This window comes from Panthera uncia, chromosome A2 (genome assembly GCF_023721935.1).
Source record: "Panthera uncia isolate 11264 chromosome A2, Puncia_PCG_1.0, whole genome shotgun sequence".
Classification (NCBI taxonomy): Eukaryota; Metazoa; Chordata; class Mammalia; order Carnivora; family Felidae; genus Panthera; species Panthera uncia.
Genome location: NC_064816.1, coordinates 26,991,691 through 27,015,836, shown reverse-complemented (window position 1 = coordinate 27,015,836; position 24,146 = coordinate 26,991,691). Strand labels below are relative to the sequence as shown.

At 38.2% G+C, this 24,146-nt stretch overlaps 1 long non-coding RNA gene across 2 annotated transcripts in view; it reads right to left on the bottom strand.

The window, feature by feature from the left end:
* LOC125929538 (uncharacterized) overlaps positions 1 to 23,739 on the bottom strand; it is a 61,313-nt gene extending 37,574 nt beyond the window's left edge. The window contains exons 1-3 of one of the 2 annotated variants that reach the window (XR_007459899.1): positions 23,375 to 23,739; positions 19,553 to 19,634; positions 1,577 to 1,627 (exon numbers count right to left, since the gene is read on the bottom strand). This is a non-coding gene — a long non-coding RNA (uncharacterized LOC125929538). The remainder of the gene's footprint in view (positions 1 to 1,576; positions 1,628 to 19,552; positions 19,635 to 23,374) is intronic. The other variant, XR_007459900.1, reaches the window with a different exon arrangement.
* Between the last annotated feature and the right edge of the window lie 407 nt (positions 23,740 to 24,146).

Genomic DNA, 24,146 nt, shown 5'->3' with positions numbered 1-24,146 from the left:
TATCTCAGAGAAATGAAAATTCATGTTCCCATAAAAACTTGTACATAAATACTCATAGCAACATTACTCATAGCAGCCAAAATCTAGAAATAGCCCAAATGTTTTTAACAGATACATAGTTAGGTAAACTGTGGTACCCATGGAATTCTACTCAGGAATTAAAAGGAACGAACAATTGGTATGATCAACAATTTAGGTGATACTCCAGAGAATTAGGTTGAGTGAAAAAAGCCAATCCCAATAAATTACATACGTTTTGATTCCATTTATGTAACATGTTTGAAATTACAAAATGTTAGAAATGGAGGATAGATTAAGAGTGAATGCCAGAATTTAAGGATGGAAGTGAGGGGAACAAGAGAACGGTGGGTATGGTAAATAAAAGCACAACATGAGGGCTCCTTGTAGTGGTAAAAGAGACAGCCCTACACAAGTTATAAAATTGTATAAAACTTAGTACACACACACACACACACACACACACACACTGAAATGAATACAAGTAAAGTGCATTTAGGGATTTCTGGGTAAGATTGGTATATTGTGTCAATGTCAGTATCCTCATGTGCTGTTATACTATGGTTTCCCAAGTATTACCACCAGATGAAACTGGATAAAATGTACATGGGATCTCTCTGTATTATATCTTACAAATGCCTGTGAATCTGTAATTATCTCAATAATGATTTCAATAGAAATTATATATTTTAAACACTTTCTAAAGATATATATGTTTTGAGCCCTTACCATGTGCTATGCACTGTTCTAATGACTTTATATATATTTTCATGTTTATTTATTTTCGAGAGAGAAAGAGGCAGAGCATGAGTGGGGGAGGGGCAGAGACAGAGGGGGCTCCAGAGAAGCAGGCTCCAGGCTCTGAGCTGTCAGCACAGAGCCTGATGCGCGGCTTGAATTCACCAGCCGTGAGATCATGACCTGAGCTAAAGTCTGACGCTTAACTGACTGAACCACCCAGGCACCCCTCTAATGACTATATTAATATGTCCATTTAATTCTCAAAATAATCTTATGAGGTGAGCAGCAATATTATCCCCACTTTCCAGGGAGGAAAGCAAGACAGTGAGAATAAGCAACAAGTCTAAGGTCAGAGCCTAGTAAGTGGCAGAATTTGGATTAGATCCCAAGAATCTTTGGCTCCAGCATCCACAGCCCTAACTAATAGGCTATTCTCTCTCTTTACCTACAGATTACTTATAACTGAGAGCATTAGGAAGAACTGTATGGATAAAATGGCATTTTAAGCTTCCTAAAAGGGAAGATTATGATGTGATATATGTAGAACATTAATTACACTGTATGTAGGGAGAACTTAATACATATTTGCCGAATTAATAAGTGGCTTACCGTTGGGGCACCTGGGAAGGTCAGTTGGTTACACTTCTGGCTCTTGATTGCTGCCTGGGTCATGATCTCGAGGCTCATGGGTTCGGGCCCACACCTGGCTGTGTATTAGTAATGCAGAGCCTGCTTGGGATTCTCTCTCTCTGCCTCTCCCTGACTCGTGCTGTCTCTCAATATAAACAAATAAACTTAAAAAAAATAAGTGACTTACCTTCTTTAAACTACTAGATGATTCCTTTAGTCACTGCCAACAGCCCAGCCTCTGCAAAATGAGAAAATGAGGGACCCAGGGCAATGAGCTTATTTTATTTTATTGCATCATTGACTTTCTCTCAACTGAGGTCAGTGTTTCCCAAGGGGGAATTTGCTGGCATCCTGGGACAGATAATTCTTCGTTGTGCAGAGATAACCCATTGTAGAACCTTGAGCAGCATTTAGCATGTTCCCTACATGTTGCCCTGTGGCCACCCCCCACCCCCATGCCCATCACTTGGACATTTCCTAGTCCCCGCTAAGAACCCTGGTCAAGAACCAGTGCAGTTTGTCTCTCTCTGGTTATAACAGAACTCATGCAACAGGACTGCAGGATTCACATGATTTAAGAGGAGCGTTTCATTTTCTCCCTTGGCTTGGCTCTACGCTTATGATACAAAGGAATCAAACTTCCTTGCTCTCACAGTGGCTCTAAGTTTGAATTTGAATTGGTCTAAAGTGTTCATTTTGCTTTTTGTTGTTGTTGTTCTGGCTGTTCTTTTTGGTAGGCATAAAGAAGTTTCCCCTTTCAGAGAAATGCTGAGCACATACCACCCCAAAACACACCCCAAACCAATTGCTCTCAATCTCAAAAAAAAAAAATCTGAAAGGGAAAAATATTAATGGATTATTTTTGTACATGTGAAAAATCTTTTGGAAGGGCAATTTTCTCTTGCTGAGTGGTGGAAAAACGACAGCGTTAATTACGTTGCCTTGTTAAATCTGAAAGAACGCAGTGAACGTTGGAAACCTTTCAATTGCCTTTGTGGAAAGGCATCTAATGGATCAGAAACCATCTCCATCAGCGAAGCGCTGAGGCAGCTGTGCCCCTCCTAAGGCCCTGGGTCTGGTTGTGCTGAGAGGAAGTTGTGAGCTCCAACCTATGGGACCTCTGGGGAAAATACAGAGGAAGGTAAGGGGTACGGGAAGGTAGAATTTCCACTTCAGGTTTTGAGCACTGGCCAACTTTCTTTCCTTTTAATCCTTTCTCAGTAAAGAGGCGGGAAGGAGGTGAATTTAAACAGAACTGCAGTGGTAGCCAGGTTTATTAGGGTGCTTATGTCTGTACACTTGTTGTCTTGGCCTGTGGTGGTGGATCAGCTTCCTAGCCATGAGAACAGGGACAATAGATCCTGCCCCCACGTAATATAGTTCTTTCAACAGAGCCCAAGCGAAGTGTGAGGCTTGCATGGAGGAAACAAAAACAAATGCAGAGGGATCACTTGCATTAAAAAAAAAAAAAAAAAAATGGAAATACAGTGTTGCTTTCCCAGGAATCTAGTTCCAGGATAGGGATTATGGGTATACAGAAAGCCCCCACAGTGTTGAAGAATGCCATTCCAGGGAAACACAGGAGTTCAGAGGCCCAGCTTTTGTACTTTGCTTGAATTTCAGATGAGATAAAACTAGCAGGTCTGCTAAGTTGCAGTGCAAAAGCTTACATGGCTTCTCGAGAAAAGCAATTTATTTTAGATTATAGCACAGCAGCTATCATTTAAACTGCTAGGGATTGTAATTGAACTCAGAACCAACCTTCTCTGTAAACACAGGGTGTGATAGTTAAGTTTACCCAGGCTCTTCTAAATAACATGAACACCAGGCCTTCAGGACAGATGGGCACGGGAGTCCAAACATGGATCACTCGCGTCTCACTAACATCCAACAACTGGCCCATTCAAAATTACATCCTGGGAAACGTACCTAGCTGGGTATTTGAATGTGCACCTGCTGTCCATATTGGGTGATATTAATATGAAATGGCTAGGAGGCAGCAGTCTTGAGGAAATGAGAGCCCATGCAGTTAGCAATAGGGAACTTTTGATTTCCATCTTTATCTCGGGTCATGAAGGGGCTTGCAGGGAGGCAGAATCCACGCAAATCCAGATAAAGAAAAAAGTGCCTCTGAATACTGGATATTCTTTGATTTGATAATGAAGGGGATGTGCTTACCTTCCAAACCCTAGAATGTCATCCTGTCATTAAGTCCTAATGAAAGCTTAATTGTTCTGTTGGGAATAATGATGTATCTCATTTCCGTGCACTGCATTTGCTCCTCTCTTATTATAACTAAACCCAGTTATACGAAATTTACTATTCCTCCAGAGTTGTCCAGAGACTCAGAAGACAACATTTTATCCAGGCTAAAGTGTTTATTTTTTGCTTTTAGTAAAAGAGGGCTCACAATGCACTTGCTCTTTTTATAATTTTCTTTTTTTTAATGGAAAACATTAACCAGCACATAGTACAAATCAAATAATTTAGAAATACTTATAATAAAAAGTAATGGCTCCCAACTCCACCCTTTCCCCCTCTGGTTGCACCCACTAAATGCAAAGCTATGACTCATTCCTGGTTTTAGCTCATTATCGTGAGTTGATATTTTATCTGTTTTATCCATTATTACTGATTTTCTTCTAAGAAACAGAAGGATTTCGCTTACTTACACTTACCTTTCCACATTCTCCCACTATAATGTGACATTATTTTCAACTCCCATTGTTCTTGCCACTTCTAAATCGAATTTAAACTTCCCCTTATTGGTTCATCAATCTGGGCAGGATCTCTTACCTCCTCGTGGGCAGATGAGTTACAAGCACTCATACCCTTTTCTTTAATATTCTTCCTCTTGCACTCTCCATCCTCAGGCAGCTCTACCATTATTTTTGCATTGCCAAGTTTAATTTACATTTGCTGTCACCAGCATGGTCTTTGTGATTTTTCCAAAGTTGAAATTAATGAAAAGGATTTGCATAATTAGGACTTTGTGAAATTATTTACTGCAGACCTGAGTGTGCTCTATGGTTACAGTGTCAAATGTCCTGTGATACTCAAAAGAGACTGTGCCCAGAGTCAGGTTCAAATGGATTCTCTTCCCTTCTCATTTTGTCAAAATCATTCCATCTTTTAGTGTGTGGAGTGTATATTTCACGTGGTTCTTATAAAGTTGTTTGTGTTTGTTTCCCCTGGGGTTTCTGGTATCCTCTTGCCTTTCCTAAGCATGCGCCTGCATCATCTTCAAGGTTTCAAAGCTCGTAAAGTGCCTCTACTATGAGGGTCTATTGTTCTCCTTCCTTGTAGGGCTGCATTTGCTCTTATTTCCACAGGGTGTTCCTCCGTAGATGTGCTGTATAGAATTAGCTTGAGGTTCGCCCAGTGCCCTCCAGGGTGGGATTCACTGTTTGCTGGATCTAACGGGTTTTCTGTGTTTGTTTGTTTTTGTTTTTGTTTTTACTTACTTTCAAATTTTGCTTGCAATTTTCCAAGGAAGGGTGAATAGGAGGTGAATTATCTGAGTCCTTGCAACTTTGTTTTAAGTTTTGCTTCCAAACAGAATTGATACTTTGGGCATAGACTTCAAAATCATTTTTACCACTGCCTTTTAGCATCCAGCGTTGCTGCTGATAAATCTGATGTCACTCTGATCCTTACTTCTTTCATAGGCTACCTTTTTGTTGGTTTGTTTTTCTTTTCTCTTTAGAAGGCTATTAGGAATTTCTTTTTAACCTCAGTTTTCTGGCACTTCATCTCCTTTGTACTGAGTAGATTCCTATCCTTTGAAGGTTCATGTCTCTGTTTGGCTCTGGGAAATTTTCTAATATAATTTCTTTGATAATTTTTCCACTTCAGTTTCTTTTTGCTCATTCTGAAACTCATATTATTAGCCTGTTCTTAGAACTCCTGGTCTGGTCATCTATACATCTCATTTTTTTTTCTCACTTATTTGTGGGTGTAGTCAGTTGTCTCGGAGATTTCTCCAACTTTGCCATCAAACTTTGTATGGAACTTTTATTTAGGAAATCATATCATTCCCAGGAGATCTTTCTTGTTATTGGATTGCTCCTTTAAAATATAATTAAAATGTTTTCCTTGTGTAGCTACCAAATCTCTTCAAATTGTTCTTGTGGATATTAAATAGGTTTTCTTTAAAGGTTGTATCTTTTCTCTATACTGTTTCCTCAGTGTCATATTTTCTTTTGTTTTGTTTGCTCCTGATCTTTTTTGTGGTGCCCTTTCTTGTAGTATTAGATTCCTGGTGATCTGGGGTTGTGTATAAAAGAATGAGGCCATAGAAAGACTCTTTGAGAGCTATTTTTTTTTAATTTCTTAATTTATTTTTGAGAGAGAGAGAGAGAGACAGAGTGTGAGCCAAGAAGGGGCTGAGAGAGAGAGAGGGAGAACCAGAATCCGAAGCAGGCTCCAGGCTCTGAGCTGTCAGCACAGAGCCTGAAGCGGGGCTCAAACCCATGAACCATGAGATCATGACCTGAACCAAAGTCTGGCGCTTAACCAACTGAGCCACCCAGGTGCCCCTTTTGAGAGCAATTTTTAACTGATGGGTCTTTTAAATGGCCTGTTTAAAAGGTTGAAGTTTAGAGCCTGTGGATGGGGATCCCAACTTGCCAGAATGAGGTTTTAAACACCCATAATAAGTGTCCTAGTCCTCCCCAGAAACTTTTTTTTAGATCTTTGTATTTTCCTTTCTTTTTTTTTTAAGTTTACTTTTATTTCTTTTGGTGGGGGAGGGCCAGGGAGAGAGGGAGAGGGAGAATCCAAGCAGGCTCTGTGCTATTAGCATGGAGCCCCAGGTGGGGCTTGATCTGACAAACTGTAATATCATGGTCTGAGCCAAAATTGAGAGTTGGATGTTTAACCAACTGAGCAACCCAGGCCCTCCTGACACTTTTTTTTTTAATTGCCTTGAAGCTAGTGCTTGGCTTCAGTCCAGTCCACATGGAGAGCCAGGAGGGAAGGCACTCCGTGTTACATATATTGACCTATAGACAATGCCCTCTTTCCAATACCAACCCCACTCCCACCCTCTGTTGTACCTCCTGTTTCTGAGACTTGGGTCTTTATGGGCAGGTCTGTTCTCTCCTTTGCTGAAACCCCCCTTTAGGCTGGGGTTTCCTTTGCTATGATACGTGTCAACAGATTTTCTTGAAATCACTCATTGTCTCATTGCTTCTTCTCATCCTTTCTGTGGTTATGGGTTTACACCTTTGTACTCCTTTCGTGTCATTTAGAAAGTGCTTTGAGTGGGAAAGGAGGTAAATGGGTTTGTTCAGTTTACCAATGTGAACCAGACACACTCTTTTTTAAAAAGACAGTTTGTGATTTTCGTATGCCACATGCTAGAGAAATGCCTTGTAGCTCTTCATTTTATTTTCAACAGTTTGTTAATCTGATGCTTGGAATCAGCAGTCCCAGGAAGTTGCAGAAACATTTCATTAACTAAATGGAGCCCATACAAAATATACTCGTGAAAACAGTATGTTCTGCTATTTTCTCTACACCCTGTAACTGATCATGCCAGGAATTATGTTTTCTTCCACATTTGTCAATTCAGCGAGTTTGTAGACCTACTTTAAAAGTTCTAATTTGGGGCACACCTGGTTGAGTAAGCTCTAAGCGTCCAAGTCTTGATTTTGGCTCAGGTCATGATCTCATAGTTTGTGGGTTTGAGCCCTGTGTCAGGTTCTATGCTGACAGCACAGAGCCTGTTTGAGATTCTTTCTCTCCCTCCCTCTCTCTGCCCTTCTCTGGCTCACAAGCATTGTCTCTCTCTCTCTCAAAAATAAATAATTTTTAAAAAATGTCTAAAAAAAGGTTCTATTTTTTATCAGTGTGTTGTGCACCTGAAACTAGTGTAACATGTGTCAACTGTACTTCAATTTGAAAGAAGCCCTATTTTTATTTTATTTAGTGAAGAAAGCACGATTGGATGTCATTGATCAAAATGTACCATCAATTAGAATGTGTTCTTCCTCAGTGGATAAATGGACAAAGAGCTTAGGAGTAGATATGCCTAAGGAGGAACAATGAATAGATGAAACTATTCAGTGATAAGAGTTTCACATTAAAACTGTATCTATGTAATCTACAGAATTAACAAAGTTTTTAAAATATGGCTTAATTACTGAAAAAAACCCCACCAATACCTTTATACCTTTATATGCTTTTGTTAGGAACAACAAAATTTGGTACAAACTTCAGGTAATTTAAAATGTTTATTTTACCTAGTGATTCCCCATTTTAGGAAATTGAAGAAAATAATTAGAATTTAAGGTCAAGGCTCATTTGTCAAAATGTTCATTATAGCATTAGCGTATAGTAGAAAAATCCTAGATAATATACATTATCTAAAATATACAATATACATTATATAAAAATATACATTATCTAAAACATACAATATACATTGTATAAAAATATACATTTTTAAATAAAAATTTGGCACACCCATACCATGGAATACAATCAGTATTTGAGATTTATAAATAGTTGGTAACGTCTTGGTAAAATGCTTAGGTATAATGTAGGGGAAAAGATAACCTAGAAATGGTGTATGTATTAAGATCTCAAGCATTCAAAAAGGAAAAGAAACCAGAAGGAACTGTACTGAAATTTTAAGTGTGGTTGTCTGTTGGTTGAATTGTATGTTATCCTTTTTTGCTTATTAACATTTTATTTTCCAGATGTCTTATAGTGAATATGTCAGGTTTTAATGGAAATACAAAAAAGAAGCCTCTTTAAATTATGTGCTGCTGAAAGTAAAACTTTAAAAAATGTCCCCGAATGACCCATCTGGCTTTGTCCTGCGTGAACTTTTAACCTTTTATATGACAGAATCAAGAGTGTCCTGTGTCAAATAGCGTTTGAGGTGTTTTCCTTTATTGAAAGTATCTCTCAGATGCATCTGGAAAAGCTAACTGGTGTATTATGTTAGATTTGCTGCTTTTTGCTCTCTGTTTTTCTCTGTATCTTGCACCTGACTCCAAAGTCTGATTTCTGTGAACATCAGCTAAAGAAATATTAAGATTTTCTAGAACGGGGAAGCTACAGTTGCATTATGAATGGAAGTTGTAAACGGTGGACTGAGCATGAGACTCCCCGCTTTAGTCCTGGCTGGTTCACCTGGGGAAGGAACAAACTGAGGACACTGAATGGGGTGATCTCACCGTCCTTCCAGGTCCTTTGTTCTCACTTTGCAGTTATCTGCCCCTGGCACAGACCAGATGAAACCAAGGTACAGAAGTGAGTCAGTGAGAAGCGTGTGTTCTCAGAGCGTATTTCTTTGGCAATTTATTTGCTTGAAAAAGAGAAATTGACTTTGTGAAGTAACAGTTTCACATGTTCATTTGGAAGATGAGAAAACAGAGACAACAGGAAGTGCTGTGTAGAAGGTGCCATTTCTGAGGTTTCTTGCTATATTTTAGGTCTGTAAGGTATGTTATTTGCTCTCAGAAGCCTCATATGGACTGAGTGATTTTGACCCACAGAACACAAGGTAAGAGGGACAAATGATCTGTCTTGGTGTAATTTGTTTCCCCTCCTCGAGGAAATGTACCAGTCAGTGGAATTCTGTGTGAAAACACAAACCATTTCAGGATAGGTGCTGGTGCTTTGTGCAGTGAGGGTCCCCAGGAACCTGCATGATCTCCGCTTCTCTAATTTGCTGCTCTTCTTCCTATCCTCCTGACTTTAAAAAAGACCCAAAGCAGAAACTGCTGTATTTTTTCAGACTATAAAAGGAATACCTGTCTATTTTATAAGATTAAAAATCAAAACCCAACACCACAGAAACAATATTATTTATTTAATTTTATTTTATTAAGTTTATTTATTTACTTTGAGGCAGACAGAGACAGCGCAAGCAGGGGAGGGGCAGAGAGAGAGAGAGAGAGAGAGAGAGAGAGAGAGAGAGAGAGAGAATCCCAAGCAAGCTCCACACTGTCTGCATAGAGCCCAATGTGGGGCTCAATCTCAACATCCATGAGATCATGACCTGAGCTGAAATCAAGAGTCCGATGCTTAACTGACTGGGACACCGAGGTGCCCCTATTTTTACTTTTCAGAATTAAGTATCACCTATCATCTTACCACACAGGGATAACCTTGATTAATATGTGGGGGCATTTTGCCTCACACTGTCTTCTTCATCTGTGCACGTGTACACATCCATACACACAAATGCACGCACACACAAATTTGACACCTCCAATACTGTTGTTATTTTATCTTACAATGTGACATGTCCATAGAATTTTCCATCATCATCTATAATTCCAGCATAGTATTACTCCGTATATGTGAAATATAGTTTGCTAAAATCATCCCCCTTGATGGATTTTGTTTGCTTCCAACTGTGGCTGTAGGAAGCAATGCTGTGACAAAGAACCTTGTATGTATGTCTTTGCACCCTTGTTCAATTGTGTCTTAAGCAAATTTTATGAAAATGGAATTTCAGTGTCAAAAATGTATGATATATGGGTATATATATGTACATGCAGTATTATAGTATTCTCCACGAAGTCTGTACCAGTTTATACTAACACTGTCCTTGCCACAGTTTTATACCCTCACCCTCTTCCCTCAGTGTTCCGCCAGATGTTTCCAGTTGAAAAAAAAAGTCAACCAACTGCCTAGGGAAGGAGTCTCTGGTTCAGTGCAGGTGTGACCTCACTCAGCAAGGTCTGGTTTTGGCGAGCTGTTAGTGAGGGGTTGGGTTTCTCCTCTTCCTTAGCATTTCATCTCACTTCTAGTGCCAGGGACCTTTTTTTTTTCTGAACAAGAAAGCCTAGGAGTGTTTTTTTTTTTTTGCCTTTACTACTTCACCACATAACAGGTGTCCAGATTTTGACTGCCTGTTACCCAGAAGTACTCCAGTTCTGATTTCCTGGCAATGCAGTTGCTGTTTTCAGCAACAGTTCAGCACTCGATGTGTTTGTTTTGCTTTAGGCTTCTATTCTCCCCCAAACACCACACCCTGACATCCCCAGTCTTTCAACCTGGTGCCCTGGACCAGGGTGATAAAATACCGTGCACAGTTGTTCCTAAGCCCAGAAAATTTATTTTCCTGAGTTTAAGCTGGCATCATGAGTTGTTAACCCTGTTAGAAAAATGCAAGTTGGATTTATGATTCCCTTCCACAGGTAATTGGGCTCTAATTTTAAATTCTGAGCCAATTGATTTGCACTATATTGCATTATAACATAACAAAAGTGCAATTGAGTCCAGGCGATGTGTGACTTTGAGCCTCCAATTATGCAATGAATTATTTTCAGTTCTTTAATAAATGATGCCTAGGTTGACACCAACCTGTCGTGGTTCCCTCTGGCTCACCCTACTCTGCAACCTCTTCTTTCCTTGTCCTACCCATTTTTTTTTTCTCTTTTCCTTCCCAATCCGGCAAGGTTTAGGAATGAGTTGCTTCAAAACTCAAATCCCGCATATTAAGACCTTAAAAGAAATTTTGTGCCTCATCCCTCACTGTAAACTCCTATTAACATTTCATTTCAATCCCCAACTTATTCTGATGGGAAACTATTATTGCATTGCCTACAATATTGGCTGTTAAGCCACCAGTTATATAGGTTGCTTTCATGGTATATGACAGTTTCTCTAGGAGGTCCTTTTGGAATATCGATACTTCCTTGACCTTTCCATGAGATCCTAGGATAGGCGATTTTAATAGACTAGATTTTCCTATCCTTTTTTTTCCCCCTTTGAGATAATTTCTCCATTGTATTTATTTTTAGCTAGTTGTATTTTATGTATTTCTACAAAATATATCAAGTTATTTTGGGAACAAGGGTTGGATATAAATAAATAACGCATATTGCTGGAATCAGAATGACGAGTTATCTAGCAATCAGAGACAGTTAATTGGAATCTGCTTCTCAAACTTTTTCTTCTTTTGGCAAGCCCTTGTTATTTTCAGTAATGGGCTATTGTAAGTGAGGCTTTGTGCATTTGTCAGAGGCTTTGTGCATTTGCCCAGAAGGAGAGGACAAAGGAGAAATGGGGTAGTAGAAAGAGTCCTCCACTGAGGATCCCGGGAACTGGAGTCCAGTCTCTTCCTTCTAGGAGGCCTTGGGCAGACCCCTTCTTGGCTGGGACTCTCACCTCCCCCCTTGCAACATGACTTCTCATTGCTGAGGCCCTTCCTAATTTTGGGAGATGCTATCTTTGGAGAAAATTGTAGCCTCAGACCCCTTATTACTCTGTGTTCCTTTGAACTTTCATCCTCTCTACAAACAAATGAAACTACCTGCTGGGAATATTAAAAATACTCAGGGGGGTAGGGGTGCCTGGGTGGCTGAGTCAGTTGAGTTCTGACTTCAGCACAGGTCATGATCTCGTGGTCCATGAGTTTGAGCCCTGCATCAGTCTCTGTGTTGACAGCGCAGAGCCTGGAGCCTGCTTCAGGTTCTGTGCTCCCTCTCTGTCTGTCAGTCTGTCTGTCTCTCTCTCAAAAACAAACATTAAAAAAAAATACTCAGGGGGCACCTGGGTGGCTCAGTTGGTTGAGCTGCCTACTTGGGCTCAGGTCATGGTCTCATCTTTTGTGAGTTCGAGCCCCACATCGGGCTCAATGCTGTCAGCACAGAGCCACTTTAGATCCTCTGCCCCTCCCCTGCATGCACCCCCTCTCTGTCTGCCCCTCCCCTGCATGCACTCTCTTTCAAAAAACAAAAACAAAACTCAGGTATTGGATGACTACCCTGAAAGGAATATTTCTTGCCTTTTTCTGCAGAAAGTAAAGACAGTAGACTCTTTTCTATGCCTTTCCACACAGGGATGTTTTCCTGGGTGTTCATAACTGAAGGCAATTTCTGGGGAGCACCATATAGGGTTATGGAAGAATGACATGAGGTGGCAGGGAAGCTCTGGGGGAAAATGTGCATAGCATTAAATGAAGAGCTCTTGCTGTATCCAGGACCACTTTGTGATCACATGCAATTGGAAGCTATTTAAAAAATAAACTAGAGCATCATAATTGCTGAATGACAACATTGCAGTTTTTGCCATATAGTGCGTGTTCTGGGTTACTTCAAGAATACACATTTACCTCTATTGTTTCTTTTCCGTTAATGGAGTCATGCAGGGGGGAAAGTTTTCTGATTTGAATTAAGGCCAGGTGAAGAGAGGGAAATGATCAGTTATTTTACTTTTTTTCCCTCTCCGTCTTTACCCTTATAGCTTTAATTACTCTGAGTAAGTAACTTCATACCCTATCTTCTAAGATCATTGGTGACATTATTTTCCTAAAAAATAAAAGCAAAATCAAAACAAACCCTAAATATTTTTTTTCCTGATTTCATTTTTCCCAACTCCCTCTATGTTAAAGAAAGTTTCCCTCCAAATATAATTATGTTCGTGTTTTTGTAAAGTTCCCTTAGTTAGAGAATCTTCAGATGTACTTTTTGGCTGATTAATTTAGTCATTGTAGATCCTTGAACATAAAGAGATGAAAAAATCGTGTAAGGAATTGAATCTGAAAGTGTCTTATATTTTATTGTGAATAGATCTCAAATGCTTTATTTTTTGACAGCCCAAGATAAGGATGATGATTAGACATCTGACTTAACTATTAGAGAATTATTTTTTTAGTCTTAGGGAATTTATGGAATTCTTTCAAATGGATGTGGACAGAAGTAACTAGATTTATACCATGTTTCCCAATTTGTGATTTAAAAAAATATGTAAAAATATACATGTATGATTTTTACATCCTTGGCCCTATATTATTTTTCATTTCGACTACAAACACTAGGAATTTTCTAGTTTATCCAGGTAATTATTCTCTTAGTTGCAAATACTGGTAAGTAGTTTTCTTCCAATATAACTCTGAGCTGATTATTAAAAGAATATTTAAAATCATTCCATTAAAAATGATGATACAAATTTGGTAAAGTTCTTTCTGACCATCTGGGCTGTTGGAAAAGTTGAAAAATCTAGGGCACTATCAGGAATGTCACTAATAGCTAGTAATTTGAGAGTAATTTAATGTGTGAGGAATATGTTGAAAGGCTATTTTAAGTCCACATATTTCAAGTAGGTTTTATTTATTCTAATCTGGGAACATATGAATTGGAAAATTCTCAAGGTAAGCCGTTGGTTGTAAAGTCTTTTATAATGATGACCATCCATCCGAATCAGCAGTGATCAGTGAGAGCTGGAAATTATTGTTGAATTTAGGGAGTCCTGAGGCTCTTATATCATTCTTAAATAGTGGAAGTTGTTAGAGAAACTGCATTTAAACTACAAACACACATATATGTGTAGGATGCACAGGATGTTAGAATGGGTCTCCTCTTGTCTTAGTTTTCACTGAGGCATCTATAGGATAGCTGTCCAAAGACCCAACTATCCCATTTGCTGAATGAGCATTTGTAGATCCTTGAACATAAAGAGATGAAAAACTCTTGTAAGGAATTGAATCTGAAAGTGTCTTATATTCTATTGTGAATAGGTCTCAGAAGTTTTATTTTTTGACAGCCCAACGTAAGCATGATGATTAGACTATTAGAGAATTATTTTGGGTCTACAATATCACATTTGCAGAATTTCAGCATGAGTCTGTTCCATGTTTTTTGCATATTTAAAAGTCAACAGGGGGTTAGAGAAGAAATTTCTTTGGAAAGAGCTATGGTCATGCAGTGAGTTGTCATCATGCTGCTGGGAGAAATAGTGGTAAGTACTGTCTTGTAACCCCAAGCCCAGAAAGGCATCATCAAGAGGACTAAACAGAGAGTTCTGAATTATGTTTCTTGCAGTTGGAGGACCGAGAGGCCTGATGCCTGCGTCGGGTCTGAGGTATTTAGAGTGGCCCGTACATCAGTATCTGACTCATCCTAGGAAATCTAGAAGGGAAAGCAAAGATAGGCTGGTCAGCTATGTGAGTGGTAGGACAGGTGTGCTGATGCTTGAGAATCAGCCTGCTTTTCCAGTCTTTGTCAGAGCACGAGACAGTTAAGTGCTTCTTAGGGACCAGATCCAGACTGCAGAGGACAGAGCCAATGAGTTGTTTTGAATCTAGTCAAATCTGGTAGCTGAAAGGGTCAGGGGATCAACCACAACATATGAGGTTCAAGGCAGATTGCTAGATCCTTGGGACTCAGGAAGGGGTTCACAAAGAACAACCTAGAGAAGAGTCTAGAGGTCCAATGAACTGTCTGAGAGAAGGACCCTGCAGGGACCCTCTCATTGTCTATGAAAACTCCCCAAGAAAGCTCACCATCAGCTCTTACAGACATACAGATACACAGACAACTCCTTATACATATCCATTCCACTACAGGCCCAGAGAGAGCAAAGCCAGCTTATAACAGAACCAGCACAAGGAAGAGCTCACCTGTCCCTTGATTTCTTCAACCTTGGAAGAGTCGGAACATTAGCTAGTAGGGTGAGGGAATGGCAGGGACAGTAGGGGGGAAAAGGAGAAAATCACCATGGCCATCATCCTATTGTAGGCTTCTAGATGGAAGCAGGGCCAGACTGGGAAGGGGAGGACAGACGTTTGCATAATACATTGTTGTGGCATTTCTGTTTATAACTTGAAGTGGTTCTAGAACTGTCTATTACCTGTGAAAACCAAACCCATGGGCCTGCTAGAGTTTTTTTATCCAAGGGCAGAGGAAGATCATTAACACCGAATGATAGACAAGTTTAGAGGGACAGTAGGAAAGAAAATAAAAGTTTTATGTTATGAATTATGCTTGTTCAGCATACTTGTTGCATAAAGGTGTATCTGTATGTTCATTTCTAAATAGCAATGATATATAGAGAGCTCCTAAGTACATGCCCAAGTGTTTAACATATATCAATAAATAGAGGCATCTATTTGGACTAACTGAATCATTTTTTCAGTAAAATAATTTGCCTTTGGAACTAACATTAATAAATTTATTTCAAAATGTCAGTATTTCAGACTATAAAGTAAGTTATTAAAAATTATTTTTCTCATTTTTTCTATTTTCTTCCTTTTCCATTTCTCCCATTTTCTATTTTCTTCCATTTCTTCCAAGGTTTAAAGTAATCAGAAAACAAAAGCATTAGGGTGGGACAGACACCTATGAGGAAAAGTGTTGGATACAATGGGGTTGTCAGAGAGAGAACTGTTCAATTTTATCTTTTTCAATCTCCCCAAACCGATCTATTCTAGAACACCTTTCCTCCAGTATAGCATTTCCTAAAATATGGTCCCCAGGATAGCAGGAGGAATTATTTGAAATAAAACTGGTTCCTAGTGAAATATGTTTTGGAAATTCATGTCCATTTACCAAATCTTACTTGCCCTGGGATCTTCTCAAACCCTTTAGTGTACGTATACACTAAAATGGGCATATAGTGTATGGCATTGTCCAAACATGTTTGATCACAGAGTATTGTTTTGGTGAGGGCCATGCTTTAGAAGCATACCTTTAAGAGTCCTGGTGGATTGTTCCAAATTTGGTAGATATTCTCACAAGTACAAACAGAATATAGATTCTAGGGGTGCCTGACTCAGTTGCTTAAGCATCCGTCTTTGGTTCAGGTCATGATCTCGTGGTTCCTAAGTTCAAGCCCTGCATTGGGCTCTGTGCTGACAGCTCAGAGCCTGGAGCCTGCCTCGGGTTCTGTGTCTCCCCTCTCTCTGACCCTCCCCACACTCAAAAATAAACATTAAAAAAAAAAAAGAATATAGATTCTAAATCTTAAAGGTATCAGAGGATTCAAATGAGAATTCGTAAGGACTTTTTACAGAGAAGGGAAATATATCACACCAGTGAATTTGTTCTTTCTGGTGTGGGTGACTTATTGCGGATGCCGTTACCATTGATGTATGAAATGAGTATAATGGAGTGATGATGCCAAAGAAGTAAGGTGGTCATTGTTGATTTTGTGGCAGAAGAAAATATGGATATATTTAAAAATCTGTACACAAGGATATATATTCACAGCATATGCATGGACATTAAGAACACAAGTGACTTAGTTTTATTAAAATTCCTTTTTGCATTTGTGATCCTGGATCTAGGATTTAGCTTAGTACAGTTAGGATGTACTTTAGTGTTTCTTTAATAAATAAATAGTGTCTTCTGGTGTATTTTATCTTGGTAATTTGGAATACTTACTGTGTGAACCTCTAAATCTTTCCTTGCATTGGAAGTGCAGAATTTGGGGTTAGTTTTAATATGTTTTTGAAATAACTGTTCTGGCAAAATCCATCTGTCCATGTGTAGAAGTCTACACTGGAGTCAAGCTAATCAAGGTTTAAATTACTGCTCTGTTATTTATTTGGTGATTAAACTTGGGCAGATTTCTTGGTACTTCAACTCCAATTTCTTAATTTATAACAGCATTTCTCACATTTTGCTGCAGAGATTGCTAGAACTAGAACTTGGGGCACTTGGATGGATTCCTCGTTCTTCACCCCTTGATAAGCTCAGAAAAGCCTCTCTTCTTTCTACCTGATATGAGGTTCTACATAGCATTTCACTTATAGTATGGTTTATGTGTAAAAGTTTTGAACACCATCTTCCTGCTTCTTGGATGGTCAGGATTAAATGAGGTAGATCAAGAGGGGCAAGGGTGAAGGCAACTGTTAAAAGCTTGGAAATGAATCCCAGCTCTGGCTGTGTAACCCTCAAAAAATTACTTAATCTGTCTGTGTCTGGGCAGAATAACTCATCTCACTAGATTATTGGGAGGATCATGAGATGATGTATATATAGTTGGTACATTAGCACAGCACCTGCCACATAAAATCCTCACTAGAGGTTGGTCATTGCTCTTGTTACTATTAAAACTCCTTGTCCAGTAGCTACAACATACTAACTGTTCGACAGACGTCTGCACCCATTCACCCTACCCTTTTGAGTGCCTGCAAGCATGGTTCACCGTGCTAAGCTTTACAGGCTTCAAGGATAAAGAAAGCGCAGAAAGAACACACATAGAAGCAGCACCTGACATAAATGGCAAATAGATTTTGAATTGGATAAAAAAATGAAGTTGAAATTTGACTAACTGGGGACACCTGTGTGGCTCAGTCAGTTAAGCATCCAACTCTTGATTTCAGTTCAGGTCGTGATCTTACAGTTTGTGTCCTCTGTCCCCACCTCTCTCTTTGCCCCTCCTCCCTTTCTCAAAAATAATTAAACATTAAAAAGGAAAAGAAACTTGACTAGTTTTATTAGCCATAAAAAGGTATTTAAGCACCTAGACAAAAGAATATAGAAGGATGTGTTGCTTACCCTGAGAATCAATAAAATTAAGAACTTTTTATTTTTTTTTAAAGTGGAATTGAGTTCCAATAAAAGCTCAGTGAAGAATATAGCCAATCATTCTAGACATTTGAGATTTTTGAAGTCCTTTGGGTTTTAACCCTTATTAAAATCCCTAAAGAATTATGTGGCTACCTTCTTGCATTTTATTTTTTTAATTTTATTATTTTTTAATTTACATCCAAATTAGCATATAGTACAATAATGATTTCAGGAGTAGATTCCTTAATGCCCCTTACCCATTTAGCCCATCCCCCTCCCACATCCCCTCCAGCAACTGTGTGTTTGTTTTCTATATTTAAGAGTCTCTTATGTGTTTGTTCCCCTCCCATTTTTACATTATTTTTGTTTCCCTTCCCTTATCATGTTTTGTCTCTTAAAGTCCTCATATGAGTGAAGTCATATGATATTTGTTTTTCCTTGACTGACTAATTTCACTTAGCACGATACCCTCCTGTTCCATCCACATAGTTGCAAATGGCAAGCTTTCATTCTTTTTGATTGCTGAGTAATACTCCATTGTATATATATACCACATCTTCTTTATCCATTTATCCATCGATGGACATTTGGACTCTTTCCATACTTTGGCTATTGTTGATAGTGCTTCTATAAACATTGGGGTGCATGTGTCTCTTCTTGCACTTTAAATGGAATCCAGAGGATGTGGTTAAGTCTTTCTTGCCTGGAGTGCCTGTAAGGAATGTCTTAGAGTGGCAGTACAAAACTAGGACTATGAGATCAAGTTGGATATAAATGAATCCTAAGCATAATTTGTACATTGCTTTAAAAAACCCTCATTAAAGATAATTTTCTTATAAGGGGTATAAGAAAAAAAGGAGAGGGGGACAATCAGATAATTGAGAGTTCTTAGTAATTTAATTCTGGGAAAAACCCCCCACAAAATTGTGTTCTATGTTAAAAGAAAACAATTGAAAAGCTCAAACTGTCCCTTGAATGGAAAAAATGTTCTCTTATACTGAGGACTTATTTATTCAACAAGAACTGAGTGCCTCCAAATAGTACGTGAGGCCCTGGAAATGTCATGGCACATAAGGCAAACATGGTGTTTGCCATGTGCAACTAACACTTCAGTGGGGTAGACAGGCTATCAAGCAGTCATACCAAAATATGTGGAAGTGATTCCATGGAGGAAAGTTCCAGATGCTATGGAAGTATGTGTAGGAAAGTTGGGACAGCTTCCCTTGGGAAGTGACAGTTGAGCTGAGGTAGGAGTTAACAAGAGGGGAAGGGGAGAGAGCATACTGAGGGCAGAGGAAGCAGCAGATGCAAAGCCCATGGTGGGAGGGAGCAGTGTTGGCATCACCAACAAAGACAAGCTCCCACACTCCTGGAGAGTACTGGGAGGTGCCCATGGGAAGGAAAGGAAATGCCAGTCCACAAGGGCCTAATGGACCAGGACAAGATGATGCCCCTCCTTGTCTGGGCTTGGAGTTGCATTTCTACTTGTGGTAACTTTGTTTTGAATTCTGCTCTTTCATAAAGTGATGGTTAAATCTCTATGGAAGATGCAATCCATTTTCTATACTTCTCTGTGCATTTAATTCAGAAATGTTTAATATGAAGGGAATTTGTTTAATTTTAGAAGTTCAAGTCTTAGAGCAGGAGTAGCTCCTTAACCCAATGCCCTGTGTGTATATTGTGAAACAGTCTTTGGTCACTCATTGTTCTGAAACCATAGGTCTGACTGAATTTGAGATTTTGCCAAAATGCCATCAGTTCTATTTACAGATTTGAAGACCCAAAGTATTCCAATGTGATATAAATCCTCCTTTGGGGTGGGGGGGTTGTGCTGGTTATTCTCCACCCCATCTCCATAGTCTATTGGGCAACTATCTCTGCTCTGTCTGGGTGAGAGGACTCACCAGAAGTCTGGCCTCTATGGACTGCATTACCTGGACTCCCATGACTGTTGCTTGTTTTAGTTTGCTTTGGTCAATGGAGATCCTGGAGAGACATGAGGGAATGGGAGGAGAGAGAGGTGAGAAGGTGCTGAGGTCTACATCCCAGCATGGATCTACCTCATGGTGGTAGTCCCCATCCCTCTTACCTCATAAGGCTCTGGTAACATAGTCTTTCCCTTTTCCTTTTTCGGCCCAGGATGGCAGAAGCATCCTGCTGCAGCTAGTTCCGGGGGTCTGGGTATCCTTAACTTATCCTTAACTACCTGCACCTCTGAGAGTAGTTCTTTCATTTAATTCTCTTCAAAGATGATTGTGACCTCTTCCTGTCAGGATTCCAACTCATACCATCATAATCTGTCTTTTGGGTACCTATCATATTCTTCCCTTTCCAATACCAGGGTAGGCTTTAGGCTTAGGTAACTAAGGACCAGAAGAACATTGGATAAAAATCCCCTGGATAATATGCACTCACTTTCCTCACTTTGGACTCAAAATAGATCAGTCCCTGGAGGAAGGGCACTGTTTGTCATCATATATCTGCCTGGCTGTCATTCAGGACCTAATTGGGCTCTCTTAAATTTCATTCTATTCCTACTTATCATGTTTCTGGACCCCTGAGAAATTTCTTGCCATGTGTGTTCAGGAACAGAGCATTTTGATGCTGTAGATATTTTGATCTTTAGAGCACAAAGAAGAAGATTTTGGTCACAGGCACAGTAGACATCTTCACACGCTCTTTGATCCTGTATGACATCCCTGAACCTCGCCCTTGCTTTTAATTTATCTTTACTTTTTAAAATATACATGAACATTTTCATAATTGATTCTTACTTTTCAAAATATACATGAATATTCCATAAAATATATGTGAATAATATAATATATATTATGTGAATATTATAATATAATATATAAATATACATATATGTATTATATTATACACATATTATACATATGTATATATTTACATATATATATAAATAAGAGTCAAGAGAATAGTATAATGGACTCCCATGAGCCTGTCGTCCAGCTTCCATGATGATCAACATCCCATCATCGAGTACGCATGCATATTTTTTTCTGTAATATTTTATAGTGAATCCTGTTCACCATATCATTTCACCTATAAATACATTTTTGTGTTTCTTTAACAGATAAAGAATTCAAAAGAAACTATAGCACACATGCAGTGAACAATGATTCTTTAATATCTAATAATCCATGTTCAGTTTTCCTCCATTCCCTCAAAATTTTTTTCAGTTGAAATTTTCAAATCACAAGCCATAAAACATCTTCACATTGAATATGGTAGCTATGTCTCTTAAGTTTTTTTAATTCCTAGAAGTCACATACTTTTAATTTTTTTGAATTACACCAAAAAAACACCAGAAGTGCACACATTAAGTGATCAATGAATGTTTAAAAATGAACAGCCCATGTGACTACTACTTAAAGATACAGAACGTTACTAACACCTAGACATTTTCCAGTCATTACATGTACACCTGAGTTCCAACATAGCCATTGTTCTATTATCATAGATTGATCTTGCCCATTTTTTCACATTATATAAATGCAATCATACAACATGTCATATTTTTGGTCTGGCTACTTTTGGGGAAATTCAACCACTTTTTAAAAAATCAATTTACTGAGATATAATTTGTATATAATTAACTGTACCCATTTATAGTGTGTATAGTCCAATGGATTTTAAAAGAAGTATGCACCCATGAAAGTACGCATGCCATCAAGATATGGAACATTTCTTTTGCCATGAAAAGTTTACTCATGTCAGATTGCAGTTATTCCCTCCCACTGGACCCAGCTTTCAGGCAACAATTGATTTGTTTACTATCATCAGAGATTATTTTTCATTTTCTAGAATGTTTAATAATTGAATCATACAATATATACTCTTTTATGTCTGGTTTCATTGACCATAATGATTTGGAAAGTCATGTAGGTGGTTGCAAGTATTAGTAGTTTGTTTCCTTTTATCACTCAATGGTATTCCATTATATGGGCATTTTATATTTTGTGTTATTCATTCATTCATTCTGTGTATTCATTTGTTACTGTTTACTTAAATGTTTTTTACAGATTTGGATTATTTTGCATGAAACTGCTTTCATTTGCATGAAACAGCTTTCATTCAATATTCATTTATTGAATGAATATTTGTGCACAAATATTTGTGTGGACATTCTTTCATTTCTCTGGATAAATAAAAACTTTACAGTGAAATGCCTGAGTCATATATTATGGATTTTTGTAAAATTTTAAAGAAACTAACAGTTTTCTAAAGTGGTTGTACCTTTTTTTTTTAAATTCACACTATCCCTTTATGAGCATTCCAATTGCTCTACATTCTTGCAAACCTTTGGCAAGGTCACTCTTTTAAATTTTAATTGTTCTAATGGGTGTGTATAGTTATCTCTTTGTGGTTTTGGTTTGTGATTCTTGATAATATTGAACACCTCTTCATGTAGTTATTTGCCATTGATATAATTTCTTTTGTCCGGTGTTTTCAAATATCTGGCTTTGTTTTCTCCTTTTTTATTGAGTTGTAGGAGTTCTTTATGTATTCTGGATACAAGTCCTTTCTCACATATGTATATTGCAGATATTTTCTTCTGTTGCAGGGCAGTGACTTGTAAAATGCAGAAGTTTTAAATGTTGGTCTATTATGTTTTTTGATCCTTTCTAAGGAATCTGAGTCTACTCCAAGTATACAAATATTTTTTCCCATGATTTCTTCTAAATGTGTGGTCTATGATCTATTTTGAGGTAATATTTGTATATGGTATAAGGTAAGAGTCAGTATTCCTTCCTCTGGCCTTCCCCCCAGTCTGAATATTGAGTTCTAGCAGTATTTATCAAAAATATTCTATTCCATCATTGAATTGCCCTGACATCTTTGTCAAAAATCGATTAACCATTTATGTGTGGGTCTATTTCTAGACTATCCATCTGTTTACTTGATTAATTTATCTCTTCTTTCATTAATAACACACAGTTTTGTTTAGTGTGGCTTTGTAGTCAGTCTTAAAATCAAGTAGTTTGAGTTCTCCAATTCTGTACTTATGTATTAAAATTGCCTTTGTCTGTTTTAGTTCATTTGCATTTCATATAAATTATAATCAGTTTGTCAGTTTCTACAAAAAGTCATGTGGTTTTGATTGGAATTGCATTGAATCTTTAGATTGAATTGTGAGAGAAATGCCATTTTGACAATATTGAATCTTTCAATCTCGAATATACTAAATCTATTTATTTAGTTCTATAATTTCTTTTTACAATGTTTTGTAGATTTTAGTGCAAAGGTCTTACATTGATTTCATGTTTTGGAGTGGCATAGTAATGGAATTATACTTTTAGTTTTATTTTCTAATTATTCATTGCTTATGTTAGAAATAGTATTGGTTTTTGTATGTTGCCTTCATTACCTTTGACTTGTTAAATTCATTTATTAGTTCTCTTAGTCTTTTTGCAGTTGTTTAAGCTTTTCTACACACATGATCATGTCATCCATAAAGAAAGACAGTTTAACATTCTTTCTGATGTTTACTTAAAGTTTGTCTTTTGTGTTTTATTTTATTAATCCAGTCTGACAGTCTGTCTCTTAAGTTCTTATTTTGGTTTTAGGAAACCTATAATACATTCATTTGCCACCTATACTGTCTCCTCTTCTGTGTTATTGTTGCTGTGTAATGCAATCCCACCCCAAGACATTTTTACTTTAAACGATCTTATTTATTTAGCACTTCCCCACATATTTACCCCAATCTGGTACTCTTCACTGCATTCCACATTCTGTGCTTTCATCTGGGAATGTTTTCTTCTGCCTGAATAATTCCCTCTAGTTCCTGTTAGTATTTCCTTTCATGTAGATTTTATTATCTTCTTTCAGAGAGATGTTAATTTTCTGTCAGGTGGATGCGGTATGAACGGGTCATGTTGATCTAATCAAGAAATGAGATTTTTTTTTTTTTTTCGAAGTTGTGTCTGGTTTATTTCCCATTTGTTCTAACAACTCAAGTCCTCAGAGTTTCTTAGCTGAGTGTCTGGGATGTTTACCGTGGTCCTTTGTCCTTAGCAGGTTCTAAATTCCAGTGTTTGTCTTCCAATCATTTCTGGATTGACAAAATTATTCCTAAGCTATTTATCTCTTAGCAACTGATTTTTGCTCAGCTTTCCCCCGCCCCACCACCCCCCCACCCCGACTCCCACTCCACACATTTGTAGCTTAGGGATGTACACATATCTGGAGGGGATATTTGAATTGGGAATTTTGAGGTCACTTCTCTGTGGTCCCCCTTTCTCAGAAATCTTAGCCCCTCAAGTCCTAGCTGCTGCTTCTATAGCCCTTAACTTCAAGTTTTATCTCTTCAACACAGAGAAGCTGCTGCAAGCTATAGGTTGCTGCTTTCTACTTGGTGAATATCTCCACAATGCAAATTAACAGATGCCCTTAGGATAAAAAAGCTGCTGTAAATATAGGGCTGACTTTAATGAGCTTTCATTTCCTGCTTAAATCCTGGTTGCCTTGGTG